Source organism: Tupaia chinensis, unplaced genomic scaffold (assembly GCF_000334495.1).
Source record: "Tupaia chinensis unplaced genomic scaffold, TupChi_1.0 Scaffold146671_1, whole genome shotgun sequence".
Classification (NCBI taxonomy): Eukaryota; Metazoa; Chordata; class Mammalia; order Scandentia; family Tupaiidae; genus Tupaia; species Tupaia belangeri.
The window spans coordinates 6,421-15,689 of NW_006206528.1; the positions used below are offsets into that span (position 1 = coordinate 6,421).

The 9,269-nt window shown below is 46.8% G+C and overlaps 1 pseudogene; it reads right to left on the reverse strand.

The window, feature by feature from the left end:
* Positions 1-206: 206 nt before the first annotated feature.
* On the reverse strand, positions 207-8,413 carry LOC102477043 (protein CDV3 homolog; annotated as a pseudogene).
* Positions 8,414-9,269: the final 856 nt, after the last annotated feature.

The following is a 9,269-nucleotide window of genomic DNA, read 5'->3' on the forward strand; positions in this document are numbered from 1 at the left end:
AAATTCCCCTAAGTGCAATACTCAAGGAGAGCAGTAGTGACATTTTAAAATTCCAAAGTACAATACGGCCTGTTACTGACATCAAGAGGTCTGCATTGGCTGCTGTAGCTCCAGATGATGAATGTCTGTTCAGGATGGTTAGCTATGTCCTAGTTATCTTAGAAGGTTAGCAAAGAATGGTTAGCAAAGACCATTCTTTATTGGTACTATGTGTGGCTGCTTTTTTGATGTTCAAGCACAGCATACTGATTGTCTAGCTGACGTTTAAGTACCTGGTTTTTTGAAACCTCATCTCTACCTCTACTTTTTCCCTTTATTATTATTATTTACACACTCAATTGCTATACATCATTTAGATTGTAAAGAGACTTTACCCAGCATGATATACATCTCAGTCCAGTTGAGAATACTATACATATCCTCATCAACAGAGAATAAACCATATCTGGGTCCCACAATATCTTGCCTCTGCATTTTTTCCCCAAAATTATCTTTCCTCTATTTTTATGTCTTACTAATTTAAAGCTCTTCATTTCTATATCCCTCCTGCTATCGACATGCTTGGCAGTGAACTGCAGCAATGGGAACTGTGTGTCACTGTCTATCTCTGGTGGTCCTTGTGGGTGATTTTCTGTTTGTGGTTATCTGGGCCTCAGGAGGACTACACTCAGGAGAACTACACACACCCTAGTCATAGCCAATTTGGGGGTTTCTGCAACAATAATTGGAGCAGGAGGTGCTTGTACCAGAGCTACTTTTATTCCAGGAACCTGAAGATTTTTCCCCACCACTACCACCGCCCTATCTCTGGTGGTCCTTGTGGGTGATTTTCTGTTTGTGGTTATCTGGGCCTCAGGAGGACTACACTCAGGAGAACTACACACACCCTAGTCATAGCCAATTTGGGGGTTTCTGCAACAATAATTGGAGCAGGAGGTGCTTGTACCAGAGCTACTTTTATTCCAGGAACCTGAAGATTTTTCCCCACCACTACCACCGCCAAATCCGCCACCTTCTTCCAGTTTTTACTGTACCATCTCTTTTCACTATCTTCTTCCATGTCACTGATTAGCATTGCCTAAACTCTGAGGCCATTATAATCAACCTGTTTTTGTTCAAATTCTTTCCACGCATCTTCGCCCATCTTCATGACCTTGGTGGCTGCCCCAGGACCCTTGGATCTGGAGTCAGCTCTCCAGCCATTGCCCTGCGAGGCCAACAGCCCTGTGCTGCCACCTGCTGTGCCAGAGGCTCTACTGCTTTCTCTGGCGCTAACCGCCTCTTCTGCAGCTCCTTCTTCTTGTCCCTCTTGGTAAAAAAAAGTTTTCCCAGCTCCGCTCCTCTGCCTCAGCCAAGACCACAGCCTTTCTGGCCCACACGGATGCCACTGGCAGTGGGCGCTGCCCTTAGGACTCCGAAGCTGGTTCTCAGCTCATGCTGCCAGGCACAGGAACGCTTCTGCCCTGTAGAGTCCATGAGGCCTGTGTGGCAGGCGGCTCCCTGGACCTGCTGAGTGGTGACCTGTCCACCCAGAGCATGCCCAAGCCTGCCCGGGCTCCAGCTGCTGCTGCAACCCAGTGCAGTATTCCAATCACCCAACAGCCAGAGAGGGAGAGGAGCCTGTGGGTCAGATGCTCCTGCAAGAGACACTTTTCTATCTTAAGAGAAAACATTAAATCCAGATGTACTTAATAAACAGTAAACATACAATGTGTTCTCTGAAAACCAACAAAGTCCTCAATACCTGTAACTTGGAGGTGATGCAGAAGGCAGACACATACCAAAAGTATTTGTGACCAATTTAGCTATAAAATACCCCCTGCTTGCTTGGCTCAATAATACACTGATGTTTGAGCAGTGAAAAAATACTGCTAAAAATCGATGTTGAGAAAAATACTTGAAGAGCTTTGCTAATGCTTTCAAAGAAAAATTATTATTTAATTATTTATCCATAGTGGCAAAATATGTATTTATTTTGAACCAGAATAGATAGTACCTTCACAAACACCCACTATAAGAATTATTTTTAAAAATTAATTCAAGAAACTAATCTCCCTTCCCACAAACACACACACAAACACACTTTAAATATTATTTTTAAAAATTCTTTCTAGGGGCCAGGTTGTTGAGTAGTGGAAATGTTGCCAGACTCCCACATAGCCTACTATGTATGGTTCAAGTCTTGCACCTGGCAACTTGAAAATCATGCCAGACACATATGCATGTATGCCCAAAATCCTGGGAGAAAGTGGAGAAGGGATTGTAGAGTTCCATCCCAAGAGAAGGGGGTATCATTTCTCACATTTCCTCTATAAGGGTTTTATAAAACTCTCTGAGCTCCATTTGGTCTTACTGCGGGCTTCAGAAGAAACCAAGGTCAAACTTCTGCATAACTGATCTTTGCAAGAGCCCACACCCCAGTTGCTCCTACTACAAAGTCACACTGACCCAAAAAGTAGCAGATGAAGAGTCGTAGTGAGTACTGGGAGGTCTAACTCCCTGGAGATGTATCGTAAAAGACTCAGCAAATCCCACTAAGCCTTACACATTAGTCACAAATCCAGTCTCCCAAAATAGCTTTATTATCCTGTCAAAGAAACTCCCTCCTTCCTGGCGGGTGGGCTGAGGCACCTTCTCTGCTCTTTCTCTCAATAAACTTTCCTTTTCTCTTAAGATGATTTATCCTTAGACTTCCTCTGGACCATGACATTTGGTGCATTGTCTGGGAAGACTCTGGTGGTAGCTGTCTCAAGTGGAACACATACCCTTTCCAGAACTCTCTGCTGCATGCCACACAGGACCCTTAATTTGGGTGAGTAATGAGAATTTAGAACCCATTACTTGGACATGTCGTCCAGGGACCAAATCCCCTCACTAGAAAAAATCCTAGTGCTAGGTTGTGACCCTTCTCCCAAGACTGAGACCAGGTCTCTTCCTGACCCTCTTGAACTGTGAGATGCCCCTCTTCAAGTGCAGTCCACTTCTCATTGTCAGAGATTTTTGAACTAGGCATGATCTTTCCACAAAATTCTCCTCCTGAGTCTCATCCTGACCCTTCTTACACCTGACCCAATACCCACAAATATATTCCAAAGGGTGTCCTTTTGGCTAGTCTCCTGAAAATCTCCACATGCTGTACTCTGGAAGTGAAGTCAAGCTGTGCCATGCTGTCTTTTTCTGTAATTCAGATTAGCCTCAGTATAAGCTTGACAATATTTTTCAGTGGGCAGAAATGGCACTTTTGATAGTGAAAGGCCGCCGGCTGCCTGGCTCGGCCTGCTTTCTGTCCAGAGGATACATGACCCCCAATCAATCACAAGAGTAGGTTCTTGATGCAAAATGCAAGGTTTTATTTTTCCAGCCGGCTGGGGTCCAAGCAAACACCTGACTCAGCAGGCCCAAGTGAGGACCCCGTTTCTACAGTTATAGGTCTTTTTATAAGCAGGAGAAGGTATGCGGAAGTTTAACGGGTAACTTTGTTTCTAGGGGGAAGAGCAGCAGCTCTTGCGACACAGGTGCATGGGTTGTCTTTCTAGTGTCTTGTCTACATTCCATTTGTTCAGTTCTTGGAGGTTTGCATAATTAAGTCTGTCAAAACTCAGGGCAGTTTATCACAAGGGCGTTGCTGACACTAGTATATGTTAAATTTATTCTTACATTTCCCCCATTTTGTGTTTTGGGGAGAAGTTTTAATCATAAAACTTATGGACCCTCAAGAGTAGCGGGATAATTTTCTGACTGTTGGAGGGTCTGATATTGTTGTTGGAGTATGAGTAGTTGAAATGCGCTTACTCGCTCACGGACGAAAGTGACTAGGCGGTTTAAAATGCAGAGCCCAAAGGTTAAGATGAGAAGGAGTATACTTTGGGGACCAAGCAAACTAGAGACAACGGTAGTGAACCAGGGGGAATGGCTATACCAACTTTCGAACCATCCCTGCTGGGCTTCTCTGTCTTGACGCCTTTTGTCTAGCCATTCTCGAAGTTTAGTCATGGAGTCTTTAACGACTCCTGAATGGTCTGCATAGAAACAGCATTGTTCATGTAAAGCAGCACATAGCCCCCCTTCTTTAAGGAATAGGAGGTCAAGTCCTTGCCTGTTTTGTAATACTACTTCAGACAAGGAGGTTAGGGACTCTTGAAGTTTAGTTATAGAGTTTTCTATGGCCCGTAGATCTTCGTCTATGGCTGCACGCAGGCTTTCTGCATATTAGGGGTCCTGTATAAGTGCAGTTGTCCCAGTTCCAATGCCCGCGGCCACTCCGAGGCTTAATAATACTGCCAAGGTGGTCAGTGAGACTGAGTCCCTCTTTTGTCTAAAATGTTTAAGGCCAAATTGGTTTTCAAAGGTGTCAGACGCATAATAGATGACTCTGGGGAGTATCTGTACTAGAACACAGTAGTCAGAGTTGGGGTTGAACACAGAGGAAGGGACGCAAGGGGTCAGCCCAGTACTACAAGCCCACCAACTCCCAGGAGGGGGAACTAAGTATGTATTAGTGGAGTGGATGATTGAAATAGTCTTATTACACAGATGCTGGTGGTCAGAGGGCACTTTGCCGAGGCAGGTGCCCTGTCCCGAGACCATTGCGAGGGGGAGTGTAGAGTTCCAACTGCAGGAGTGGGGGGAAGGAGTGGTGTTATAGGTTCCTGGGAAAGCTATGCCCTCATAGTAGGGGGGGCTCGAGGCTAAGCACAGCCAACAGGACTCAGTAAGGTTGGGACTAGAGGAATTGAGGACAGAGAAGGATCCCTGCACTAAATTGAGAACTCTCTGCCCAGTACTGGGGGGGTTCGGAGTACTTGGGGTGAGGGTGGACTGAACTGTGGGGCTGGGTACTGGGGGTTTCTGAGGGACAGGGATCGCGGGTGTTTGAGAGACCTGGGGAACTCCAGGTGGTGATTTTTGTTCAATCAGGACAGGATTGGGCCCACAGGTGCAGTAGGAGGGTCTTGTATGCGCAGCCTGATGGAAAATGCGATGCCGAGATCCATCCCCGTGGCATATAGTCTAAGGCCCCACATTTTCCTGGTGAGCCAATCTTGGGTTCTTCGTTTACCCTCAGCAGTAAAGGTGACCTGAACAGGGTTGTATCTAGTGAGGGTACCTTTGCAAGCATCCCAGGTTTTAGGTCCTCGCCAGGGCCCTCTAGTAACAGTTATCAGAGGGTCTGGGTGTGGTGGAGTCTAAGAAATATAGCCGGTGGACACACAGTCCCAATCGTAACAGAAGAAATGTGCGGGGCCCCCACATTTGTAAGAGTTGCTACCAGGGCAGACATAAAAGTAATGATTGTAGGTGCCTGATTTAGTGCCCGGACCCACACATCCATACTGCAGCCTGGAGGGATTGTGGATAGACTTAGTCCACAAGTCACCCACGAGGTCACAGAGATCAAATTCTAGGGTGGGAAACCAAGTCCCCAATGGGGCCGTGCAGGTGGTGATGTTAACAATGTGGTTATTGCCCACACGGGAGATTATCCAAGAAAGGGACAGGGGCTTATGGGTGTTGGCACTACTTATCGCAGGCAGAGGCATCAGGAGGAGCAAGACTGCCTTGGGAAATGCGGAGCTTGAGTGGGTGATACAGTTTTTCCACCTTCCAAGTGGGGTCTGGAGGAGGCGCTGGTTTAGCATGGGAGGCGTGGATCCAAGAAACGATCCCATCAAACTTTATCGCCATTGGAGTGGTCAGCAGCACCAGGTATGGTCCCTTCCACTGAGGTTCGAGGGTGGCCACTCTATGTCATCGGATGAACACTGAATCTCCAATCTGGAACTGGTGAGGCACCTGGGAGTCTCCTGGCTTATAAGTCTCTGCAAGTTGGGCCCAAGTTTCTTTTTGGACAAATTCAAGGGCTTTTAATCTTCTGCCGTATTGTAATCCCAGTTGGGTCGAGAGAGAGGAAAAGCAGCCTCGATAAGTTTAGGACGCTGAGTGGGATGTCCGTCAGCCCTGGGGATATTTTTTCTTGCTTTGAGTAAGATCCTCTCTCTCTCTTCAGTGGTGAAGAGAGTCTGCAGGAGCTGCTGGCAATCATCTCATGTTGGCTGATGAGAGAGCATTAGGGACTCTACCAGGCTGGTTAGGTGCTAGGGGTCCTCGGAGAAAGGGGGGTGGTTAGTTTTCCAGTAGTAAAGGTCAGAGGAAGAAAAGGGCCAATATTGGAGAGGCTGTAGGGGAGGCAGCCCCTCGTCGGTAGGCGGAAGTGGGGGCCCATAGGCCCGTAAGGGCAGTGCCACAGTGGTATCGGGAAACGGGAGTGCACGACGTTGACTCCTAGTGCCCTGAGCAGGTCCTAGAAGGGCACCCTCAGAGGGGGCGGAAGGACCAGGTCCAATGTTAGGTGGCACTCCGGGGCTTCTGTGCCTTTCAACTAGCGGAAGGGACGGGGGATATGGGAGAGGGGTGTCTAGGAGAAGAAGGTCTTGGGTCTCTGGATAGATTCGCGTGGGACATTTGGAGAGGTATATACCCTCTGGAGGGTTGGGGGACTGGGCCACCAGGACCTGAAGGGGGTTTGGACGGGGCCTGGGCAACCATGGTCGAACCCATGAAGGTGGGTTTTGGATCAGGTCTTGCCAAATGATGATGTACGGTTGCTGGTCCTGATGACTTCCTGGTCCCTTCTGAAAGACAATGTGCCGCGCAACTGACGACTCCAGAGACGGTCTTCTCTTCAGCACTTTATTTCCCCAGGCTCTGAATACAGAAGTTCTTCCCCTTTTCCCTTTCCCCGAGGCCTTATAAAGGGCCCCTAGCCAATCAGATCATTGTCCATGTGCACAGAAGCCAGTCCTCGAAAGAGGATTGGTTGCATGCGGTGTTCCCGTGCTCTCCACGCTCCCCACTGCCCTACTTCCTTAAAGTTGTTTACTGCTTTGAGCGCTCAGCGGGCTTCCGTTGAGCGCCATTTTGAAATAGGCGCTGAGGGCGATGGACAGGGGTGCTCCACAACAATGTCTTTGATAGAAAAGAAAGCGTAAAGGTCAAACGTGCCTTCGGGTGGCCACCTGACACTAAAGGTGGGCCATTCAGAGGCATAAAACGTCTGCCAGAGTCCCTTTTTAATTTCTACAGACAGGCCGTGACCTCTTCCCTTTACTTCAGTCCAGTGTTTAAGAGTCAAATTTGAAGGAGTCACCACAGTCTGCCCCATCATCAACGGATAGGTTAAGAGTACAGACAACAGAACAAAGAACAGGACAAGACAAACAGAAAAGTAACTTACTGATTTTTGTTTTCCACAATCTTAGGACAGATTCAGACGGGCTCAGGCCACGGGGATTCTGGGCCAAAATATGTACCCAATCTGCACCCTTACCGTAGGAGACGATCAGGTGTCCCTGATCCTCCTCCACCCTTAGGGCGTCCCCCAGGGCTGCAGCCTGTGGTTCTCCAGGCACGTCTACCGACCACAGTTCAGCTATTTTACAATAGGCCAAACGGCTGCAGAACCTGAAATGGACTATTGGGTACCACACTGAAACAAACAAAGTCGACAAACAGAGGTTTTTTTTAGGCTTACCTCCAAGGTCGACGTTGTAGATGACGGGTAGCTGCGATATCCTGGATGAGCCCCCAAATGAAAGGTCGCCAGCCGCCTGGCTCAGCCCACTTACTGTCCAGAGGATATGTGACCCCCAATCAACCACAAGAGTAGGTTCTTGATGCAAAATGCAAGAGGTTTTATTTTTCCAGCCGGCTGGGGTCCAAGCAAACACCTGACTCAGTAGGCCCGAGTGAGGACCCCGTTTCTACAGTTATAGGTCTTTTTATAAGCAGGAGAAAGTATGCGGAAGTTTAACGGGTAACTTTGTTTCTAGGGGGAAGAGCAGCAGCTCTTGCGACACAGGTGCATGGGTTGTCTTTCTAGTGTCTTGTCTACATTCCATTTGTTCAGTTCTTGGAGGTTTGCATAATTAAGTCTGTCAAAACTCGGGGCAGTTTATCACAAGGGCGTTGCTGACACTAGTAAAGGTTAAATTTATTCTTACAATAGCCAAGTGCTTTGTAATTTTCATCATTTTCTCCAGCATACTGGCAAGTAGTCTGAGGCTCAGTATCTATAGGCCTTTTTTGATTTATGCACACTTTCTTTGTGAGACCTGTACCCCTCATGAGATTGTCCTTCTCTGAGACCCTCTTCCACCCTGTGAGAATCCCAGATCCCTCCACCCTCTGAAGATTCCTTCAACTCTGCTGACCATACTCCCTATTTCTAAAACCCTCCTCTTTCTGTGGCTTCTGTTTCCCAAACACCAGGAGAGCCTTCTCCATTTTCCTCTATTTCTTCTCCCCTCCCCATACTTGTTCTCACACCCTTTCCTCTCATCCTCACAACCCTGACAAGCTCACTACTCCTCCCTTGCCTCTTTGAGAAGTTGCTGAAGGGATTAGTCTTGTCCATGTTCCTTTTACCCTCTCTCATCTCTCTCAAATTGAAGAAACTAAGTTTTTCTATTAACCAACCCCACCTTTTTAAATCAAAGCATTTCAACACCTCACTCTATCTTATCAGCTCACCTATAAGGATGTGTATGCTATACCTTCCATGGCTTTCCTTTTTGCAAGAAAAAAAGGCTTTATTTTGAGTTCAGCCATGGCTTTTGCCAACTCCCTACATACCTACAGCCCTAACCAACATCTTTCAGGTCCCAAGGAAGTCTTACTAATAGATCTCCAAGTAGAATTATCAGCCAGAATCCCATAGCCTCGATCTCATGATTCATTTTCTAAAATGTCTTATTGATCATATTTTAAAAAGGCTGATTTTGGGACCACAAATGGTGTAATATTTACATTGCTGAACTCCCATATAGTTGACCATGGTTCAACCTGGTGGCTTGCTTTCCCACTTTTTCTCTCTCTCTCTCTCTCTGTTGCTTTCTGGTCAGACTTGTTAAATAGTAATAATGATAATTAAAATTAAATTAAATATTTTAGAGAGATTTTTTTGCTATAGGTCATGTGCATTCATCAGAGAGACAGAGAGAGAGAGAGAAAGAGACAAAGCAAGAAGTGACCCCCTGGTGTGGATGACCATACCACAATCATTTCTCCTTCATTCTGCTCTTGGGATCTTGTGCACACATGTACACGTGCCCAGTATGAGTTTCTAGTCACCAGGACTGGACTTGAACTGTGATACACCAGTGGGAGTTTAGCAAAGTAACCATTATGCTATCTACTTCTCCCTAAAAAACTATTATTTAACACTCAGAACTTAGCTACAGAAATAATGGGATGATTGGGTACAAGTGAAG